Source organism: Triticum urartu, chromosome 7A (assembly GCF_056163025.1).
Source record: "Triticum urartu cultivar PI428250 chromosome 7A, HENAU_Tu73, whole genome shotgun sequence".
NCBI classification, from domain to species: domain Eukaryota; kingdom Viridiplantae; phylum Streptophyta; class Magnoliopsida; order Poales; family Poaceae; genus Triticum; species Triticum urartu.
This window is the reverse complement of record NC_141879.1, coordinates 643,647,142-643,670,875: the sequence shown is the minus strand read 5'-3', so window position 1 is coordinate 643,670,875 and position 23,734 is coordinate 643,647,142. Positions and strand designations below refer to the sequence as shown.

Below are 23,734 nucleotides of genomic sequence, written 5' to 3'. Positions count from 1 at the left end.
TCGACTGGTTGGTTCCCCTTATTAGTCAATTGCTTTTGACGTATCAGGTGGGAATGGGCGAGCCTCTTTTCTTTCTGCAATGAAATCGGCTTAAGCTCGACCTTTTCTTTCATTTCCTATCATAGGGATATAAAAAGAAATCCAATTGCGTTTTTCTTAGTTTAGAATATCAAAAGACATCCCACAACCCGGTCTTAGGTTCAGAGTCGCTTTGTGGGAACTTCAAGAGAGATAAGAGAGATCATAGCTTAATATCAAAGGTCAGGTATACCTGCCTACGTTCGGCATACACATTCACTAGTTCCATTCGGAACCTTTCTCTAGATGGAATCCTGATTCGACTTTCAAATGCAAGAGCAAGAATGCCGTGAGGGAGCCCTATCTAAAAAATGCAAGGCCAGATCCCACTTTCTTTAATCGAGCGGGCAAGGGATCGCAAACATCTTTTCTTTTCAGAGAAAAGGTTTTCAAAAGATATCCCGAAGGGGTCTTAGGTAAGGTAAGGAGTGACAGCTCTATTCAATAAGATGGCTCTTTAAGGGAAGATAGGGCATCTCCTAAAATGTGGAAGTTTGGTGCTTTAGAGATAGGGTCGGCACGCTTTGCTGGAAAGCAATAAGTCAACAAAACAAGGTAGGTCTACCCCCTAATAAAGGTTTCGCTCAACGACCCTGTATCCATTCTCGATTAAAGCACGGAGAGTTAGGTTTATTATCTCCAGTTTGATGCTATCTTCTCCACGACTTGGTTCTTATGGATCTCCTCCAGGTCCTAGGCATCTTGTCTCTAGCTCTGCTCTCTATCGGTAGTAAAATCAGTACTTTGTCTTTGCCTGTCTCTGTCCATTCCTTCAACACTGATGGACTCGGAGTGGCATAACCCCTTTAATAAGAAGCATAAGACCTAAAGCGAGGAGATAGAATCGAAAGAATGATAGCAAGTTCTTTGAAAGTGGGAAGAAAGCCAAGGATACGGTGGTGTGTAGGGTCTTTCAAATCAATCAGGAAAGCGTGAGCTGAGAAGGAACACGGCTTTCCACGCCTTGACAAGTGGATCTACCAAGAATAGCTTTTTCAGCCGTTACTTATTATATAATAGCTCGATCCGCTCACGCATGTGATTGATTTCTCCCCTCTCTTTCGAAAATCTTCCATTCGAACAGGAAGATTCCCTTCTCGCTGTGTATCCAGAACCTGAGGATGATGAGGATCTATAAAGGTTCTTTGATCGAGCTCTCGCTTCGGCTTCTTTTGTTGCCGAAGACCAGGACCCGTCTTATTTGCTGAAAACCTGTCTGTTTAGGGACTCTTTCCTTTCAATGGACATACTTGCCTGGAACTGATTCTACCTTGAGAGCGCTTCCCTCTTTTCTGATTCATTCCCTTTGACCACCGAAAATACAACTTCTAATAGCCATTTCTATTTTATAGATGTTTCAAACAAGTGATTTTACACTTTGATCCTTCCTGTCTTTCCCCGATAGAGGAGTTTGACCCTTCCACTTCTGCCTTTGCCCTTTGTACTTCTTCCCGCAATTGAGATCCCTGTTAAGGAAGAATATCTCGCTCGTGCTTTTTTTGCAAGGAAATCGCTCTACTTTTTCCAGCGATGAGTGATTGAGTAAGGTCTAATTCAATCTGTGTTATGACCTACCTTTTTTGATTGAAGTAAACGAGAGCTTTACTTCTTCTTTTCAAACCCTAAGGTTTGAGCTCGTCCTCGGGTCGGATTCGGATCCTTTTCTCTCTTTTGAAATTCCATAGATATAGATGTCTCGACTGCCGAATCCGAATCCTTAGAACAACTCGATTCCGTTGATTCACTGTCCATTTGTCCTTCAACCGGATTAATGGTCAACGACTTTGACAGCCTTTCCTTCACACAAGGTTTTTAATCCATCTCCCCCGCTTAGGGCAGTAAGGGGAAGTAGCGATATTCCGATTCCTTCATGGGGAATCAACGAAGGCAGCCGCTCCAGCAGCTTTAGTACTTAAGTTAACGCCCCAGCCCTTATCCCGCGATGAGAAGGTAGATGCGGTAAGCCAACTCCTATCCTTCTTGCGGAAAGGGAATTCAATGCCATCTTCATTCCCTTCCTTGCTTCGAGGAGCAGGTCGAATAGTCAAAGAAGGGGATGGCTAATTCCAGGAATAGAGTAGCATTCTCAAGCACTACCCTCCGTTTTTTTCAGTCCATATAAAACAGTCAATCTACCAGCAGCAGAGGCTGCAGATACATGTCCACCACCTGTTTATCTACTACCATAAGCGGGAGCAGTTGCAGGTAAAGAGTGTTGTGAGGGCTTTCATTTGCGCGTTAAGGGCAGTTTCTATTATAGCACTAGAAATCTGTGCCGTTAGTCGAATGCTCGGATGAAAGAATGACTATTTCCTTGCTGGAACATAATGACAACCGCAGGAATTCGGAATAAGACATGTTAAGTTTCTCCTCTTTCTGTCTAATGACTACTACGACATGCCTAGACTATAACATTCCTACGGAGTGCTGCCCATAGATTACGGAACACTTGGCATATGTTGATTGAGTCCCGGGTATAGCTCCCTCACTCGCTCTACTTTGAATCACGAATTAGCGTATGAAAAGCGGCGATCTTTCTCTATTTCTTCCTCTTCCACCAAAACAAACAAGTTGTTTTCGGGCGTCAGGCAAACTTAGTTCTTCGTTCCTCCGGTAATTGGATTGATATATAAGGATTGGGGTTGTCACCCGTATGCTTCTTATCTTTGGCTTCGAACAAGGGGAGTCCTTTCAAGCTTCATCAAATCCATGGCACAAGGTCTGTTTTTCATTATAGAATCGAGCAAGAATCGGATTGTGAATTAGGATTGTATGAAAGAAGGGATTCGGAAACAGGAAAGCGAGTCAAGTAATCCGAATACGTAGCCACTCTCATTCTAATGCTTATATCCAGAACTAGTTCACCGAACAAAGGGACAGAACTACTGACTAAACTGTAGCGAGCTAATACCTAAACTTGAACTCTGAAATAGCACTCATTCATTCAATTATTTGAAGCTAAGGTGCGGGAAAATAATACATAAGGTTAGATATGAACTAGTTGACTGTTCGATTGAGGGACTACGATGCATTTTACTCATGTTTTTATTCCATTCCAGGATTCATTCATATTCGACCATAACGAGACTCAATAACGAAACTAGGGCCCTTGCTTTCCCAACTGGAGCAAGAATCTTCCAACCAAATAGGAGGGACCGGAAGAAGAGATAAATGACAACTATCTCTAGAGAATTGAAAAGAGGTGTGCGAACTATGTTATTGAATCGGCCATGAAAACCTAAAATGAAGGAATAGGGGGTCTGGGATAAGCATGTATTGGAGGCGGGTTTCCCAATAAGTCAATAGCTATCCTTCGCTATCTAGGGCTAGCTCACTCTATGAGATAAGTTTCATGTATGGTTCGAAGCAGTTAACTCCCTTTTAAGGAGCGATCGATCAGCCCCGACCATGACCGGTCTAGAATCTCTCTCATTGAGCTTCTCTTTTGTGCCTGCTTTCTTCTTGATTTATTGCAGTAGCTAGTCTCCCTTTTCCAAATTCGATTATAAGTGAAGTGAGTTATGTTTCAAGAAATTCCATCCATTTCATCGCCCAGAATAATACCCAGTCCTGCCAATCTCTACGACAATCTCTGGTTTAGTTTAGTTGATCTTTTTCTATTGTGAAAAGCAAGGAAACACTAGTAATGGTGGAAACAGAACTTAGAAATCTAAGGCTGAAGGCTAGTTTCATTAACGAGTCTCACCTATTTCTTACTTCCCCTACCAGCCCTACCTACATCACCTTTCATATGGAACAGGCATGCTTTAGTGATGGGGCTAGCCGCTTTCACAAGAAATCAAACCAAACAAAGACACTTAGCATAGGAGTGTCTATTTTTCTTTGCTAAAGGGGTATTTCCATGGGTTTGCCTTGGTATCATGTTCATACTGTCGTATTGAATGATCCGGGTCGATTGCTTGCGGTGCATATAATGCACACAGCTCTAGTTTCTGGTTGGGCTGGCTCAATGGCTTTATACGAATTAGCAGTTTTTGATCCCTCTGATCCTGTTCTGGATCCAATGTGGAGACAAGGTATGTTCGTAATTCCCTTCATGACTCGTTTAGGAATAACGGATTCGTGGGGCAGTGCAAATCCTTTCATTAATGAAGTTCCGCCCTGACACTCCCATTATTGGCTTCCTTCCCTGGGGACCGCTCGGGCGAAGGCAGAGCATGGAATGATCGTAGGGGCATCCTTCCTAGGTGGAAAAGACGTGTGTGACTAAAACCAGGAGGAGAAATCCATTTTCAAATGGCGACAGAAAGAAAGGAATCACGAAATAGAAGAAAAAGTGCATTGTGCTGGCAAATGTGGAGAATAGCCATCCATCTTTCATCAATGAAATTGTTCCGTATGGGTAGCAAATACACATATCAGAAGAGCCAACCCGAAAGCACTTGCTTCAAAGAAGCAGCAGTTACCAAGAAATTTCTGTTTCAAGTCAGTATATCTCGATAGGAGCTCCCTTCCTGCCAGCTGAGCTAGAAGCCGTCTTTGACAATGATGGAGTATCAAACTTTAAGAACCAAACACGCTACGCAGATCCCAATTAGTTTATGAATTTCGGAAGCAATTTTTGTTCAAAAACGGAAAGTTCCGTGCGACGTAAGCACTTGCCAAAATGGTGAAAAATATTTTGGAGAACTATAATATTTTTGAAAAACAGGATAATTTTTTGAAAATCATGAACAATTTTCTTGAAACAGGAACATTTTTCCAAATTCCAAAACACGAACATACTTGAAGATTCCTGAACAAAATTAGAAAACACGAATTTTAAGAAACTTGTGAACATGTTTTCAAACTCCTGAAAAAAAAGAAAACATGAACAATTTTTAAAAACATGAACATTTTTTGAACATTGTCACAAATTTGAAAAGAAAACATTCAAACATTTTTTGTCAAACAAGAGCATTTTTTGAAATTGCAGAACAATTTTTAAGAACTGCAAACAATTTCCGAAATTTTTGAAAAATGCGAATAATTTTTTAAAATAGGAACATTTCTTCAAAATTTGGGAAACGTGAACATATTTGAAACTTCCTGAACAAAGTTTGAAAACACGATTTTTAAGAAACTTTTGGACATTTTTTAAACTCCTGAAAAAATGAAAACATGAACAATTTTTAAAATTTATGAACGAATTTTTAAAATATGAACATTTTTTGAACATAGTCAGAAATTTGAAACTAAAACATTCAAACATTTTTTGTAAAACAAGAATATTTTTTAAATTCTAGAACAATTTTTGATAAATGCGAACAATTTTTCAAATTTTTGAAAAATGCAAATTATTTTTGAAAATAGGAACATTTTTTGAATTTAAGAACAGTTTTTTTTAACACTAACATTTTTGAAATTTTGAACGTACTTCTTTTCAAAAAAATCAATTTCATGATCTTTATTTTTTTTAAAGCCAATGGTCAACCATGAACGAGCAAACCACGTGCGACGAGCAAGCGAAGGAAAGCTACGACCAGCAAATGCGTTTTATTAGGCCTGCCCAAGTGAAGTTGCATGAACGCCAGTTCTATGATTGGGCGTCTCAAGTGCCCACTAGGAGCTCCCAGGCCCATTTCGGGTTCCGGTGGGAGAGGTTTTCCGGGAGAGGTTTTGCAAAATTTTCTTGCTAATTGTTTTATTTAATATTCATTTAAATTTTTTAATGACATGAAACATTTTTCCTGAACTACACAAACATTGTTTTATGTTGTATGTTTTTTAGAAAATGGCACATACAAATTTTTTGGACGTTATGAGTTTTTTTTGAATTAAAAAAGTATTTTTTACATTGAATATCATTTGAAAATGTCACATACATTTTTTTTAAAACGCGAGAACATTTTTTAATATCGCAAATATTTTTATAATGCTAACAACATTTTTTGCAATTAATCCAAGAATTCTTTTACACTGGTTTAACATTTTCCAAATTCAGGTGAACATTTTTGTACTTATAAGAAAATAAGGATTTTGGAATATGTGAAATTAGAAAATTTCAAAATATATATTTAAACTAAGAAAAATATTGACGATTGCTGACCATTTAGGATCGCACTGAGGCGAGGGAACGCTCTCTCGCTATAAGCGAGACCAAAGCAGCGCCAATTTATTGCAGAGAGCCCGGCAACTTTCGGGTTGGCAACAGAAATCTGGTCCTGGCCCAAATTTACACTCTGGTCGTAAACCTAACCCAGGCAATTCCTATTTGGTGCTGCAGGCGCAGGTTTGTACTGTTTTTCGCTAACCGGCGCCTGCAGCAGCTTAGTTGGGCCAGCCCATATTGCAATTTTCCCCTCTTTTCTAAAACACACTAGACAAGATGCAAAAAAAACCACACGAGCTGGGAATCAAACATGCGTTGTAGGTTATGAACAATTGACACCAAACCAACTCGACCACCTCGCGAGATATGATAATATACATGTTCTCGTCCATTTCTTTATTCCTCTTTTTTCTTTTTTCCCTTTTCTCTATCCTTTTCTACTTTATTTTCCCAAATTCGTAATTGTTTTCTTCAAATAGATGAATTTATTTTCTAAATCCATGAACTGATTTTTACGAAACTCATGAACTTTTTCAAATTGATGAAGCGTTTTCAAAATCAAGGAACTTATTTTTCAAATTTGATGAGCTTTTTACAAATTTTTTACCTTTTTCTTAAAAACTTTGAACGTTTTTCAAAATCAATGAACTTTTTTTTTTCAAAATTGATGAACTTTTTCCAAATTCGATGAACATTTTTTTAAATTTGATGAACTTTTTTTAAAATCGATGAACTTCTTTTGAATTTGTGAAATTTTTTTAGTACATGAACTTTTTTGATTTGGTGAACTATTTTTCGAATACACGAACTTTTTTTGCATGCTCATGAATGTCAATTGTAATATGTGAACATGTTTTCAAATAACTAGAAAATACAAACGCTACAATGTAAGACGCAATAAATAGCGTGTATACATTTCTATTCTTAAAATATCTTGCACTGTTAATATTCACTACTAGTTGGCTCGTCCAATGGTTAGGCTGTCTGTGGGGAAGGTTGATGGCGCGAGATCGATTCCCAGTTGCGTTCTATTTTTGACTGTTTGCGGGCGCCACTTCCCTTGTGCAGCGCTGAAGGCGCTCAATAGGAGGTCCCACCCTAACCCATCAAAGACTCTCGCCATTTCCACGACGTTCCAAGATGTAGTCACGCGTCATGTGAAACCACTTTTTTTTTGCGGGTTATCATGTGAAGCCACTTCTTTTACTTCTCGCCCGTGAGAGCAACTCTAGTAGATTCCGCAAAATCTCGACCCGCAAAACGTGTTTGCAGTTTCATAAATATCTCGTTTGCGAGTCGAAAACTAGCACGGCCGAACAGAAATCGTACATAAAATTACATAATTTGAAAAAATAGTTTCGCGGGAGAAATTGCACCTCATGAACGCGAGTAGTTCATCACGTACTACATAAGGCGCTGAAGGCGCCCAATAGGAGGTCCCACCCTAACCGATCAAAGACTCTCGCCATTTCCACGATGTTCCAAGATGTAGTCACGCATCATGTGAAAACATTTTTTTTGCGGGTTATCTTGTGAAGCCACTTCTTTTACTTCTCGCCCGTGAGAGCAACTCTAGTAGACCCCGCAAAATCTCGACCCACAAAACGTGTCTGCAGTTTCACAAATATCTCGTTTGCGAGTCGAGAACTAGCACGGCCGAACAGAAATCATAGATGAAACTACATAATTTGAAAAAACAGTTTCGCGGGAGAAATTGCATCTCGTGAACGCGAGTAGTTCATCACGTACTACATAAGGCGCTGAAGACGCCCAATAGGAGGTCCCACCCTAACCCATCAAAGACTCTCGCCATTTCCATGACGTTTCAAGATGTAGTCACGCATCATGTGAAACCACTTTTTTTTTGCGGGTTATCATGTGAAGCCATTTCTTTTACTTCTCGCCCGTGAGAGCAACTCTAGTAGACCCCGCAAAATCTCGACCCGCAAAACGCGTTTGCAATTTCACGAAGATCTCGTTTGCGAGTCGAGAACTAGCACGGCCGAACAGAAATCGTAGATGAAACTACATAATTTGAAAAAACAGTTTCGCGGAAGAAATTGCACCTCGTGGACGCGAGTAGTTCATCACGTACTACATATATTTTACATGCTCAAACACTACAAACACTAGTTCATACTACATACTACATCAGTACTAGTACTAGAGGGGTGGGGATCTCACGGCGGCGAGCTCGCGGCCATGGACGACGAGGAGGTGGAGGAGCTCATTCCTCCTCGTCGGAGCTGCCGAGGTCGATGTACTTCGCTCTCTACTTCTCACGGATGCGCCGCCATTCATCGTCCGTCTCCTTGGCGGCGAGGTTGGCCGCGACCGCCTGCTGGAACTGGAGGTCTTCGAGCTCCTCGTGGTGGAGCCGGCGTTCCGCCTCCTCGCGCACGCTCCGCTCGGCAATGGCGGCCGCAACCACGTCGACGTCGGCGATGAAGTCCTCCGACCCGACGACTCCGCGGCGGCTGAGCTCCTCGGGCTCCTCCTTGACGGGAACAAAGTCCTCCGGCTCCTCCGACCACTCCCTCTTCACGGGGAGATGGCCCGCGCCGCAAGAGGAGGAGCTCCCGGCGTAGGAAGATCTCGCCGCGGAGGAGAAGGACGTGGCAGAGGATGGGGTACGGCCGTGCCGACGGTCGTACTCGTCCGTCTCGCGGACGCGGAAGCTCGGCGGCGGCGAGAGGCCGCGGTTGGTCCACTTCCTCGCCCCGCGCTTCCTCGCGCCGTCCGACTGGACGCGCCGCTCGCGCTCGGGGCCGCTTCCGCCGCCGGATCTGCTGCCGGAGCTGCGTCCAGAGCTCCACATGCGGACCCACATGGCGGCTGGAGGCGGAAGGTGGTCGCCGGCGGCGAGAAATGTGGAGAAGGGGGTGGGGAATTTTGTGGCCCGGCGGCGGCGGGGGATAGGGTTTCGACCCGTAAACGCGCCGCGGAACCGTAGATATAGTGGCCGGGGCGTGCGGTTTGCGTGCCGCGACCAAATTTTTTAGGGCTGAACGAGTATGCAGGCTTTGTTCTGGACGAAAAATTGGACCGAACCCACATTTCTCACCAAAATTTTACAACTTCGCGTCTTTTGTGGGGTATGCTAGAGTTGCTCTAAGTCTAGTGTCGGCCGTCCTGACCCTTGAGTGGGTGAACCTTGCGAACTCAATTTGCTCACGGCCTTCCCAACCACAAAGCAAGTGCATCATCCATTTTTTTAGGGCGTGCTCTTCGTGTCGCTTTTTGAAAAATAGTAGCGGCCATTTCCTTTTTCCAACTTTTTTGTCCATCGAACCTCACGCGGGAAGAAGATCCAGTTCAGCGCGCACCCAAATGAACCAACCCCACTGCTGAGCGGGCAAGACAGGAGAGGTGACAAACTGCTCTCTTCAGCTGCGAAACAACTCTAAAGCCTTTCATGAACCAACCTGTGGTTGAATGGTTAGAGGGACCGTGGTATTCTCAGCCCATCAGAGTTCTAGTCTTGGTGCTTGCATTTATTTCTAGATTTATTTCAGGATTTTCGGCGATGCGTATTCAGTGGGAGGAGTCGTAAATTTCAAGATGATATGCTGGTCCAGCCTTTCGGAGGTGCTCATAGAGATAAAATATGTGCATGTGCCTTCATAAGGATGAGTACATGCGCGTGTGTAGCTTGCGTCTGTACTGTGTTTTGGATTTTTATCATTTATGCCATTAGTTATGTCCCATTACCTAGTTTTGTCATTAAAAATTACAACTACTCAAAAATGCCATCGATCCATGAGATGCTTGCTCAAAAATGACATTAGATATCTAAAAAATGCCATCGTTTCTTTAGATGTTTGCTCAAAAATACCATTAGACATTGTTATTTTCACGTCAAACTCGTTGACCATGTTGTATAACAAAAATAAGTCTAGACCCATATGTCAGTTTTCTCTGTCTCACAATGAAAGGTGTGGCCCCACTTGTCAGGAGTAACAAAGCGAATAATTTTAAAGAAAATAAGAACACTGTTGGGATCAAGTGGGTCCCACACTTTATTGTAGTGAGATAGAGGGAGAGCTGGCATGCTGGTTCGTAGGTATTTATGTCATTATAATATGACAAAAGAGATTTGAGATCACAAAAATGATGTCTAGTGACATTTTTGAGCATGTGTCTAACAAAGCGATGGCATTTTTAAGCAGTTAAAATTTCTAATGACAAAACTGAGTAGTGGAACACAACCAATAGCATAATTGATAAAAACCCTTTTTTAAGAAAAAACTCTGAAACCCTCCCGCACAACCACATGCCTGATGCACCACAAGAGTCCTTTTCTAAGAAACATGGTATTTACGATTATTTATGTTTATGCATGTGTACACACGTGAACGTGCACACGTAGTTTGCTTGTGCATGTCAACCAGTGTATTATATTCTCGAGAAGAAAAATAGTTCAGTATAGCCATGCAAGCGTATCTCCACACGGTGCAAGTTGTCAATTTCTACGTGGACGTACCTGCTCCATCCATACAGCCTGAAACAGACGTTTTCATATGGAGCCAAGAACGTGGCGTGGGTAGACGTGCATGCATGCAGCAAGATGCCAAAAACATGCAATGCGCATGCAAAACCAAGTGGTTGATCCATCGGCCTGTATGTATACAGGGAAGTTGTACTTTTGCACGTACTTTCTCTGTTTTAAATTATTCGTCGCAGAAATGAATATATCTAGAACTAAAATACATCCAGATACATCCATACCTGCAACAAATAATTTGAAACCGAGAAAGTACTACGTACGGGATAATTCTTTTCCCTGCATATCGCCTTCCTTTTTAGCTTTCCGTGGTCAAAAGACCAAAGTGTGACTCCACGCACGGCGCGGTGTCGCATGATGCTTTTGATGTATCGAACACGACAAGAGGAGGACAGCTTAGCGGGGGAGGCACCGCACATGGCCAAATGCGGATCCATGGAGATTTGAGTTGGAGAGTTGTACCGGTTGCAGAATGAAATGAAGATCGATCGTGCAATGTTCTTGATTCTCTGACAGAATGTAAAGCGTAAAGTGGCTCCTCTCTCTCAAATTCACCAAGGAGCTACTGCTCTGATGCAACTTGCATGCATTTGTCAGTGATCATTCGTGGGACGTACATAAACTATCAAAAAAGCTTTTCCCAACATGGTGTTTTTTCCTTTCTTTCTGTTTTATGTGCTCTGCACTTGTAAGCAGTGTCATGCCCATCCATTTCCTCACTTGGTCTTTTCTTTTCTGAATTTGTGGGTGCCAGGAAGGTTCCAACTTCATTGACAAACTGAAACTGATATTCTGGTACGTTACACACGCCACTGACCTTGATTCGAGCTCACTCGATCTCCCTGCTTCACGTGTGCTTGGCTGCTAGCTCACCGACCCCCAAAAAATGATCATGGCGCATTGGGTCAACGACACTAGAGAGTGCCCCGATCCCCATGATCCCAAGTCCAAAGCACACGCAAAGCGAAATTCGAGTAGAAAACTTCACACGATGCAAGAGTGCACGTGATCGAGCGACCGCCGGACCAGAAACAGGCGTCTAAACTAACCGCGGTCTAAGCTCTACCTGTGGAATACAGAGTGCTTTAAGATTGCGCTTCTCACTCACCTGATGACCTGCTTGAACTGACTGAAAACTTTTCACCTTGCTCACTTGATCTGCTGGTTTACGCTGGACAGTCTCATGGAGTAAACGCAGGCATGTAGTTTATGGTTCGTGATCCGATAGGTTCGTTATCGCAGGATTTCACCGTCTACATCTTCATCTCCAAATGAAACTACTATCACTCAAGAGTCAGCAGTAAAACGAGACGATGGCAATGAGAGATTATGCTTAGTTATTAGTCCAGGGATCATTGAACACTGAATCCCAGTCAAAACTTCTGTGTACAGTACTTAGTGCAATGGATCAACTAATTTAGTGACCACTTAGATAAGTTTTTTGCAACGGGAAGCGTGGACGACCCAGCTTGGCCGCTTTTGGTCTAGTTTTCTGTCTGTGAGCTTAGTTTAGTCTTTGACGTAGCCCCGGGGTCGAGGAAAATTAAGGTTTTGTGTGGATCCCGGGGTGAATTGCCCCCTGCGAGCTGGTCGCTGGAGGGGGGTGGCCGGCTGCGGCGGCGGAGGCGCGGGCGGAGGTGAGGGCGCGCGTGGTCGTCACGTCCCGTCACATCTCACGTGTGCACTGTCCCGGCTGGAATCTCAGTTTTTCTCATTGAGATGGCCGGAATCTCCGTTTTTCATACGACAGTTGTTGGGCTGGCTACACCAACACCACTTCAGAATTCCAGATCCAACCTCCTGGTTGCTCCATCACCGTCCATTGTTTTCTTCACCCATGTAGCCATCTCCACTCGCCCATGGTGTACCATGTCAAGAGAAATATGGTCTATATACCTCGTGGTAGCTTCAGTCCTGAGAGTCGAGTAATTGGTGTGATGAATTATCTCCACATTAGGCTTGTGCGAACCATCGAAGCCCTGGATTGGTCTGGGAAACCCATGTACCGAGGCGGACAAGGTCCTTTTCGCCACAGCCACGACCGTCACCATTGGAGATGGAGCTACTGCTCTTTTTTGGGAGTCCTCTTGGCTTGACGGTTGGAGGCCGAAAGATGTTGCTCCCAAAAATTTTGAGTGTTTCAAAAAGAAAAAGTCGACGGTCCAGGAAGCCTTGCAAAACAACTTCTGGGTGAGTCAAATTAAACTGCATCAAGGTCTCTCCCTGGAACACATTCAGCAGTTCGCCTCCCTTTGGGAGAAGATCAGTGCCACTCATCTTGTGGCTGATGCCCCTGATAGGATTACTTGGAAATTCACTATGGACGGCACCTACTCAGCAAAGTCAGCCTACAATGCGCAATTTGAAGGACACACACGCTAGCCCATGCATGTGACTGTTTGGAAATCTTGGGCGCTGCCGAAATGCAAAATTTTCACCTGCCTCGTGATGCAAAATAGAGTCTGGACTGCTGATAGACTCGCGCGCCGTGGATGGCCAAACTGTGGTCTCTGCCCCCTCTGTATGCAAACCGGAGAATCATCCACACATCTTCTTTGCCACTGTCGTTTTTCTGTAAGGGTGTGGTGCGACATTGTCCAATGGATTGGGCTCCAAGACGTCATCCCTACGGAGTGGAGCACTGCTACTTCGGTGAAAGACTGGTGGCTCCAGATCGCCCAATCGAGGGCCCCTTCGCGGTCAGCGATGACCTCCCTTTTGATGCTCGTCTCTTGGGAGATTTGGAAGGAGCGCAACACGAGAGTCTTCCGCAACTCGGCGACCCCCACCGCGGTGCTAGTGCGAAACATTAAGGAGGAAGTTAGATTATGGGTGATGATGGGAGCGAAAAACTTGGGCGTTGTAATGCCGCGAGAGTGATGGACTTTTTTTTACCCTCTCTAGGGAGCCTTGTCTTAAACCCTCTTCTTTATTAATGAAAATGGCAAGCCTTTTGCCTTGTTTCAAAAAATAAAAACATTAGGCTTGTGCACATGTACGACCCCTATACTTCGCTTTTGAAGCAATAGCCAGCAGTAGGTACTCTACATGGACGTACGCGTACGCTTGAGCTTTGTGCTCTACTGGATTGATGAATTGCCCTAGCTCGTGGACGCATTTCGAGGAAGAAAAGTCAAAACGTATACGCACATGTACTGTCCGGGCAGCGCAAGTAGTGTGCACCAGTGACTGCAGATGTGCTCAGTTCTATTCGGTCTAGTGGTATGATAACCTATGATCAACCTAGTACGTGGCCAGGGATCTTGACGTGCGTACAAGAGACCCTCCAGCCTTCAAACCATTACTGGCACTGCTGGCGCTACAAGTTCCTTAAGTACATCGTAGCAATAGGAGCCTAATTGTTTTGATGACAAAAGTTGGCATGTCAAATTTTAGCAACGGTCAGATGTTGGCTAAACATTGGTTGTATATCAATTTTCGTTGCCAATCTCACAAAAGATTAAGATTGTTAAATGTTGGCAACTTTTAATTTCACCAAATGTTAGCTTGCCAAATATTGGCAATGCCAAATGTTAGTAGATAACTAGTATTGGTATATTCTGTTGTCCTAACTAGCTACCACGGGACCCTCAAAAAAAAAAAAAACTAGCTACCACGGGACCTGAAACTCTTAGTGCTAACCAAATTATACTCTTTGCATTGCAGACTTCCAGCTAGCAGCAGCAAGATCCTCTTGGGGTTAGAGAGACCTAAACGCACGTGCTTAGCCTTGCCAGGGAGTTGTCTAATTCTCGTCTCTCATCACATACGGTTATCATCTTGAAAGCGGATCACCAAACGGACTTCGTCAAATGTTCGCGTACAGGAACATATTTGTGGATATATAGCCCGTCATCCAACCGCGTCCCTTAAATTACTGTGAGCTGTGACTGACAACGGGCTAGGCGGATCGGTAGAAGAAAGAGAGGATGGGGTAGACGTCCGGACTCCCCTAGGCCTCCCTCCAGTTCGCGTGCGGTTTGTGAAATCTCGAGTGTCTAGACTGGCCCGGACCAATTTGATGAGCCGAGTTGGAAGACTAACAGTGTCAGGACCTCTCGATTCAACATCTATGCGTGCGTATTCTAGCGATCCTCGTTGAAGATGCCTTCACTACCAAAGACCAAGTTTAGCGCTCAAGACGACATCGTGACAACGAAGTGATAATACCATAAGCAAATAGATTAGTTTGCTGTACATGATATTGAAAAGAAAAAAAGTCCCAAGCCTCAAATCCCATAAATCCTAGAGCGCGCGAGATCTCTACCTCAACGGCGACACGGCAAGGCTCGTCAATTCCCCGCCACAGTCCACGGCCGGCACGGTGCTGCATTCTTTTCAAAAGCAAAGGACCGAGCAGTAGCTAGCATGCACACTCCAATTTGTCGCTTCTGCAACCGGAACGTGCGCTTGTGCACGCCCGCGAAGTACGTACATGCATGTGAGCATGTCCATATGTATACTAGTCACCGTGCACAACAGTATCAGTGTATCACAGTACAACACATACATGGATATGGATACACATGCCTCTGCACGCCGTCCTGGAAGGCGCGCTAGCACTGCTCAAAGAGTAGCCGTAGCAGCACAGTGGCTAATATAAGCGGTGTACGTGCGCCCTAGTAATACCACGGCCCGTAATTAAGATTTTATTCTAACATTAATGTCCCTTTTGTATTACCGCTGTATTAAAATATAAGACATTTTCCTAGTTCAATTGAAACCGTAAAAACGTCCTTTATTTTAGTATGGAGAAAGTACCTTTTTATCTATGCAAGTAGCTAGTTAAGTTATTGGCGTGCACCGGTGCTTGAGTGTATATATGTTGTACAGTGCACCTACTCGTTCCCAATTCTATGATATATATGATCATTGGAAGCTGTCCATGCACACAAGATCTCGATGATCCACGACTAAAAAAAGATCTTGATGGGCGAATGCTTTCTTTATTTTAGAAATGCTAACGTGCGGACATTCGCTAAAAAGACAGTGCCAGGGAACGCGCTCACAGCCATTGGATCTAGATCACATGCATGTAAAAAAAATATCACGGGTATTTCTTTCCCTACATATGGCAATTTCCCCATCCGTACATCACATGGCATTTCCTTACAAAATGCTTGGCAACTATTGTTATTTCGACATGGCAAATGGGGCGTTCGCTGCCAATTTACCCTTAGTGATCGTTCACCAGATAATCACGTCCTTTGGTTTAGCTAATTAACTTTTAGTTCGACACAACTGAACATGCGTACCCCTCGTAACATTGTGGGTTGTTATGTACTCCCTCCGCCTCTAAATATAAGATCTTTTAGAGATTACAATATGAACTACATACAAAGCAAAGTGAGTGAATCTATACTCTAAAATATGTTTATATACATTCGTATGCAGTATGTATTGACATCTCTAAAAAGATTTATATTTAAAAAACGGGGGAAGTACAACACATACAAAGTTGCATTACTGATACTGATAGCGACAGATGAATGGCTACGTCGTCGTCCTCGTCATCGGAGTAGTACAGTAGCTATACCCTAGATATCGTTCATCGGAGTAGTACAGTGGCTATACCCTAGATATCGTGCAGTAATACTACTAACATGAGTACACGCGCTGCTTTTCTTTCCACGCTTGGTGATCCCGCAACCGCAGTATATGTACGTACGGGTGCGACGTCGTGCTCAAACCCCAGATCAAGAAAGTCTCGTATGTACGTGGGCCTAAATCACCACACGCACATACGTACTGTTTGTGGTTTCTCGAGTGCATCGATTATCATCGTCATCTGCACACCATACATCAACTGTTTGGTGGCTACATGCATAATGATCTATCGATCGATCATGTCAGGAACTCAGTGAATGTGTCTGTGAGAGAGAGAGATGTGTGAGAGAGAGATGAACAGAGAGTATAGCTTTTGTTTTAGAGAGAGAGGAATTAAATAGCAGTGGATGGATGTTGTTTCCCACAGGTAGTAGTAATGGAGGTTGTTGGCATGCCCATTTCCTCGACCCGGATCAGCGACACGAGGGACCGGCCCCTCCTCGCCGGTCCTGCTAAAAATTAGTCGACTGAGATTTAACCAAGTCTCAGTCGACCATGCAGCATTTTATGCTATCGTTTGCAACATTTTTTCCTACCGGTTGTAACATCTGTCTTGATGGTTGTAGCATGTCGTCCCTCATTGGTTGTAGCACGTCATCTCAATGGTTGCAATATCTTCATTGACGGTTGTAGCATTTCAGTTAGAACGGTTATAGCATTTATTGTTGTTGCTTGCAATGCCGTCGTAACATTTTTTGCTGCCGTTTGTAGCATCTAGCGGTGCCGCCTGTAGCAAAAAAATCACGTTGACGTCATTCGACTGAAACTTTGTTAAGTCTCGGTCGACTGAGTTCTAGACACATCTAATTTGTGTGCTAGCTCCATGCATGATGCAGGCTTGATGGCTGCTTCTCTCTTCGTGGATTGGACTGTAGTTGTGGCAGTGGCGTTTGTTGTGTCGACTGTCGAGGTCACATGCATGCATGCACTGTTAAGTAGTTGGGTCACGCACCCATCATGGACTGCCAAAGGGTTCGTTCACGAGGGACGTTTCCCGCCGAGAAAGATGTTGTGTTTTGCGGTGTCTATTCTAAACGAACTGACGCAAAGGCGCAGTAAGTTACAGAGTTATATAGGCCTAGCCTAGCAATTTGTAAGTTGTCTAAGAAAAGGTTTAGCTCAGTCCATACTTTTACAGCCGTCGGACGACACCTCCTTCTGCAGGCGTGCTGCAGGCCGAACCACGGGTGACCGCCACCCACAGTCACCGCCTCTGTGGTGTCAACGATGTCCCGACTAATTCCTCTCTAAACCCCGCCCACAACACCAGCGCCGGCGACCCCACAGTCAATTCTCCGACTAGCTTCCGTCGATGGCCTCTTCACCTTGCTCTCGGCTCGGTCTCGCCAAGGACAGCAAGGACGGCCGTGGCGTCCCGTCTGGGCCTCCGAACTCCACGTCATGTGGCCTCCTTCTCCAGCAACATCGACCGACACCCCATCCAATTTCAGACAACATATGTATAGCAGACGTTGTAATATTATTACACCATGTCAAATGTACACCCACGTGGATACAGTAGAAGCACTTAGTTTGCTTGTACGTGTCTACTACTGTTGCGTATCCCCGTAAAAAAGAAGAAAATACTACTGTTGCGTACGTACATACGCAGTGTCGCCACCGCAGCACGTATCGTGCACCTCGGCCGACCACACGATGGAGGCGTACATTGGCAGTTTTGTACCGGTACATTGTTTGTACGTCGTGGACGTAGCTGTTCCATCCAATCCAACACGACAGAAGCGGACGTTTCGGACGGAGCCAAAAACGTCGAGGGAGGGGACACACGTTCCTCTCCTGCCTGCAACAAGACTCCAAGAGCAGTACTATAAATGAGTTTGGACTTGGGACTGTATCATTCCTACTGTAGCTAGATAGCTACTGTATGTTTATCCAGGAAAGAAGAAACTACCGACCGTGTAAAAGTCTAAAAGATCGGCACACGATCGTCGAGAAAAAGAAGGCCGGCACACGAAAAAGGTTGTAAAGCATGCCGTCTAGTAATTTATTTCTAGGTGGCTTTCTGTGGTCAAAAGCGGTCGGGCAATGGTGGATGCTCCACGCACGCGCGGTGTCCCATGGATGGAGGAGCTTTGGTCGATCGAACACGACGAGAGGACAACAGCTTGGCGCGGGAGGCACCGCACATGGCCACTTGCTCTCCGTCCGCATCCCGCTTTGGCTTCTTGTTGTCCATGCTCAGGGCATCTTAGCAAATTCTCTAAAACTACAATTTAATAAGAAGCAAAAACGATATCTGGTGTCATGAAGGCCAATAAATTCTTTTTTCAATTTGGGACTTTCTCGGTTAGGGACGGTTCCCAGGTTCAATTCTGGGAAGACACCTGGCTAGGGACCACACCACTCATGGTGCAATACCCGAGTTTGTATAGAATTGTTAGACATAAATTTGTCACCATCAAACAAGTTTTGGGACAAGAAAACCCTGATATTTCTTTTCGTAGGGACCAATTAGGACCTCGCCTGGCAGCTTGGAATGAGCTACTCATACGTCTAGAGGCTATTCAGCTGTCAGATGAACCGAACATCTTTCGATGGAATTTAGATCAGAATGGCAAGTTTACAGTCAAATCCATGTATGATGCAATGGTTCATTGTAATGTTCCGGTTGATAACAGAAAATTGTGGAAGCTTAAAATCCCTCTAAGAGTGAAGATATTTCTCTGGTTCCTAAACAGAGGGGTCATCTTAACTAGAGATAACCTGGCATGACGCAACTGGCAAGGCACCAAGGCCTGTGTCTTTTGCCAACATGACGAGTATATTAAGCACTTATTTTTTGAGTGTAAGTTCGCTCGGGCGGTTTAGGCCATAGTTCAAGTAGCTTCAAATTGTAGTGCTCGTAACATGTTCGGCAATTGGTTGAGGGGTATTGATAAACAATTTTCTGCACATATTTTTGTGGGGGCGGCTGCCTTATGCTGGACACTGTGGCTTACCAGGAATGATGTGGTTTTTAATAAAAAAAATATGTTTCATCTCCTATGCAGGTTATTCATGTATGTACACGATGGCTCCATACTTGGTCTATCCTGCAGAGGCCAGAGGACAGGGACCTTTTTATGATGGCATCTACGCGGCTGGAGCGTATGGCCAGGGAGGTTTACTCCCCCCATGGATGGCGGTGTGATCTCCGGATAGGATCTGCCACATCATAGGTTGGACTTATTTATCTTTGTAAGTTGTAACACATTTTTATTTTTTGATTCGGCTGGACTTCTTGACTGTGTGCATCGAGTTATGCAGAGGCCGGGTATTCTTTAGATGCGATTGTATCATCTCGATATATCAATTCAATGAAACGTCCTTTATGAAAGAAAAAAACGATATCTATGTCAAAAAAAAGCCAACTAGCCGACGAGTGATTAGAACACTACAGATCCTAAATCCAAAAAGATATTAGATTGTGCATGATACTAGTACTCCCTCCGTTCAAACATATAGTGCTTCTTCTATTTTTGTGTTTCAACTTTGACCAAAAATTTAACCAATGAGAGCCATTGCGACGGGAGCAAAAGTTATACCAATGAATTCGTATTCAAAAAAAATATCAATTATATAATTTTTTCTCCCGCCACAGTCGGTTTTGTTGGTTAAATTTATGGTCAAAGTTGAACAAAGCACGGGCGCACCATATTTTAGAATGGAGGGAGTATATGATACTCCCCACTATGAGTAGTCTTAGCTAGATTGCTCGGTACCTACCTTTTTGGAAACTTAAAATAATTTTGGTTCTATCACATCAACAGATTACATAATGAGGTGTACCAAAAGCAAGCAGGTTGGGCTGAGATCTTCCTTTGCAAATCTTTGGCGTCAAGTTCCAACCAAAACAAGTGTTTTGGGCGTGAGAATATCCTCTCCAACTGCTTCTGTCTTTAATTATGTGAAGGTTATTTTTACATCTAGCTAGTGACTTGCCGGGGGTGCCATCTATGGATGCCATCAACTCCAGCAAATACTTTGACCATTTAAGAAGAAAACTCCAACTACTATGAGAGTTCTTAATCAGTCACACGGCTAAATACGAGAGTACTATGCATGCAGTAATAAACTAAGCAGGCAAGGAAACAAACTAAAGCTGGCAACCACCAGACTAATAGCACAAGTCCAACCATCAGCACATCATGGTGACCTTAGCTACAGTGCTCATTCCTATGCGACCAATCAAGCAAGAGACGACAGTGTAATAATACGGTCGACAGCGAATGACTTGACCACATCTTTAAACGTTTGTCGGTCCAAATCATTCAACGACACTTGAACTAATCAAAGCTGTTGAATATTTAGTATTTCCTTTTCTCTGTACCGTGCGCTATTTTCGGTGCCACCATATACTACTTTATTTTTGGTCTCACATTTGGAGATACCATGATCCTTCCTTTCTCCCTCCCTGACCATGTCAAGGAAAGATCCCATCCAGGCCCGACAAAAGGCTTCACTCTTTGACAATAGAAAGATAGTGAGATTTGAGTGGACCATGCATCATCAACAAGTAGAAATGATTTTTTCGCAGAAAAAAAGTAGAAATTATTTCACCCGATTAACCGCACCTTGCGTGCTTAATTTTGTTGTTGTCGCAGTGATCCTTTATTTAATTTGTTGAAGGAAGAACTTGTCTAATTCAGACGATCGGTTGTGCTTCGATCTTATTGAAGTTATATGTACAATTTGAGATTGCATATTAATGGGATATCATACCCTATCTCGTGGTTGAACAAGCTTTTGACAACATTAGGGCATTAGGCATGCAAAAATTGGAATCAAGTACAATCAAGGTGTCCCGCACACGGAAAGTCTTTAATTGATTTTGTTTGTACACATTCTATGAGGTCATACATGAGTAAGGCATTTTGAAGACCGGGCTCCATGGAGGCCTTTATTTAAAAAAATCCAAAATCCAAACTTTTCAACTTCAAAAATTTCTAAAAATAAATACATATGTAAGCAATGATGTAATGTGTATGTGTGAAAAAAATTCAGGATGAAGTACCTTGAATTGTGAGCTGCATAGAAAAAACAAAATCATAGACTTTAAGTATGAATAGTACATATGCTAAAAATGCTCAGATTTGTCTTTTTTGTGTAGCTCTCATTTTAGTGTGTTTCGACCTGAAAATTTGCACACATGTTCATTATGTATCTAAGTATATGCATAAATATTTTCAGAATTTTTTGTAACAAAAAAGTTTGAATTTTGAACTTCTCAAATTAAGGACTCCATGGAGCTTGGTCTCCGTTTGGCATTTTTGGTCATACATGTATGAATCATTATTTACCTTTTGTACTTTGACGGCCTTATTGAATAATAATTATGCCCGATACAAGGATTGGAATCAAGAATGACGGTGGCTGATCTTTATTAAACTTAGTGATCGCGTGAGCAGCCGCATGCATTTGCCTGTCAAACACAATGACATGTCATCGCCCTGCTGAGGCTACTTATGATAGCTTGGCAATTATTATGGTGTTTAATACAAGGACACTAGAACAATGATCCAGTCTTGTTTATGTGATCGCAAAGGTGTGTTCTAGAAGACATATTTCGTGTGGTGAGCAACTGTCCATGTCTAAGCAAAATGTTACTCTAACAAGCGGGGTGGAATTATTAGGATCAACCCAATTTTTTTTTGGCGGTTGAGGATCAACCCAATTGATGTCGAAAAGTGGTAGCATACGTATGAAATAGTTTTGGGAATGCCAAACAAATTTGGACGGGGTTTAAAGTGTCACCATATCACAAACACATGATTAAAAAACATACAAGTTGATAATTTGTTCTTACTAAGAAACATGTTACCAAGAAGATTGTGAATCCTCACAACATAGGCTTAAGTCCTCGTCGACTCGTATTTGGGTGTGTTTGTTTAAAGTTTTAGAATGACGATGATTTCGGACCCGACTGAAGAGCCTGGAATTGCAGTATGTGATCCAGAGTTAGTTCATCCCAATAACAACTAGATTGTGAATTAATTTCAATCCGCTTATGGGCTAGAACCTCAAAGTATCAAGTTTTGGAATAATCGTTGAATTTTCAACACTAAGAATAAAATACAACAACTTGGCACCAAATGGAGGAGTGTGCAACACGCAAGGAAAATTTGGGGGAAACACTTCCTTTCAGAGTTCTGTTGCGGAACATGTGTCACACATATCGTAAGCCATCAATTCGTATTTTGATCTGACGGCGGTTGATGCTTGCGCGCCAGATGTCGAAAGCAAAGTCGTCGACGGTGGCCTCGCCTAGGTCCAACTCAGCGGCACCACCATGCCACCTCCAATTGACGCTTTGTGTCATCCCAATGGCGTCCAATGTCACATCAGCCCATGCTACCCTCGCATCCGACCCGCCGGCCAGTTGTGGAGCAGAAGGGCATGATCCTCTGTGAGCACACGCTAGACCATTGCTATGAGTGCCAAGATCCCCACTTGCCCAAACAAAATCACCTCCGACAAGGGTGCCGACACCGCAACAAAGCACAATTGTTGTTTTTGTTGTGCGTTCTCGTAAGCCTGAGTAATCTCAGCATCATGGACATCGTCAACCTAGCAACCCAGGTTCCCAGGACAACGTTGGCCTTGCCATCGGTGACGACAGGCATCCCATCCTGTTAGATGGCGGGGCTCCATGGATCCGACTCGGTGCGAAGATGAAAATTTTAACAGAATTAATATAAAAAAATTATCTGTACCTACAGATAAAACAGGGTGTGTTTCTCTAATTTCTTAACCCGTTCACCCATATTATATTTTTGATATTTTTCCTATCCGAGGTGGTACTATTGTTTGGGCGTCCCTTTTTTCGTATGTAACCAGCCCGCACTAGGTATTGGGCTTTCCTCTTTTTTGTATGTAACCAAATTTGTTGGGATATAGCTATCAGTTATGACCCTTTTTAGTTCATACGGTGTCATCTCAACAGATTTAGATGGTGCCCTATTTAATGTGAATGTAGCTGTCTCTAATGCATAACCCCAAAAAGATAGTGGTAAATCGGTAAGAGACATCATAGATCGCACCATATCTAATAAAGTACGGTTACGATGTTCGGACACACCATTACACTGTGGTGTTCCAGGTGGCACGATTTTGTGAAACTATTCCACATTGTTTTAATTGAAGACCAAACTCGTAACTCAAATATTTGTCTCTGCGATCAGATCGTAGAAACTTTATTTTCTTGTCATGATGATTTTCCACTTCGCTCTGAAGTTCTTTGAACTTTTCAAATATTTCAGACTTATGTTTCATCAAGTAGATATACTCATATCTGCTCAAATCATCTGTGAAGGTCAGAAAATAACGATACCCGCCGCGAGCCTCAACACTCATCAGACTGCATACATCAGTATGTATTATTTCCAATAAGTCAGTTGCTCGCTCCATTGTTCCGGAGAACGGAGTCTTGGTCATCTTGCCCATGAGGCATGGTTCGCAAGCATCAAAATGATTCATAATCAAGTGATTCCAAA

General features: G+C 43.3%; 1 pseudogene; it reads left to right on the top strand.

Moving 5' to 3' along the window:
* Positions 1 to 8,388: 8,388 nt before the first annotated feature.
* Positions 8,389 to 9,083, top strand: LOC147960987 (uncharacterized; annotated as a pseudogene).
* The last annotated feature ends 14,651 nt before the right edge of the window (positions 9,084 to 23,734 follow it).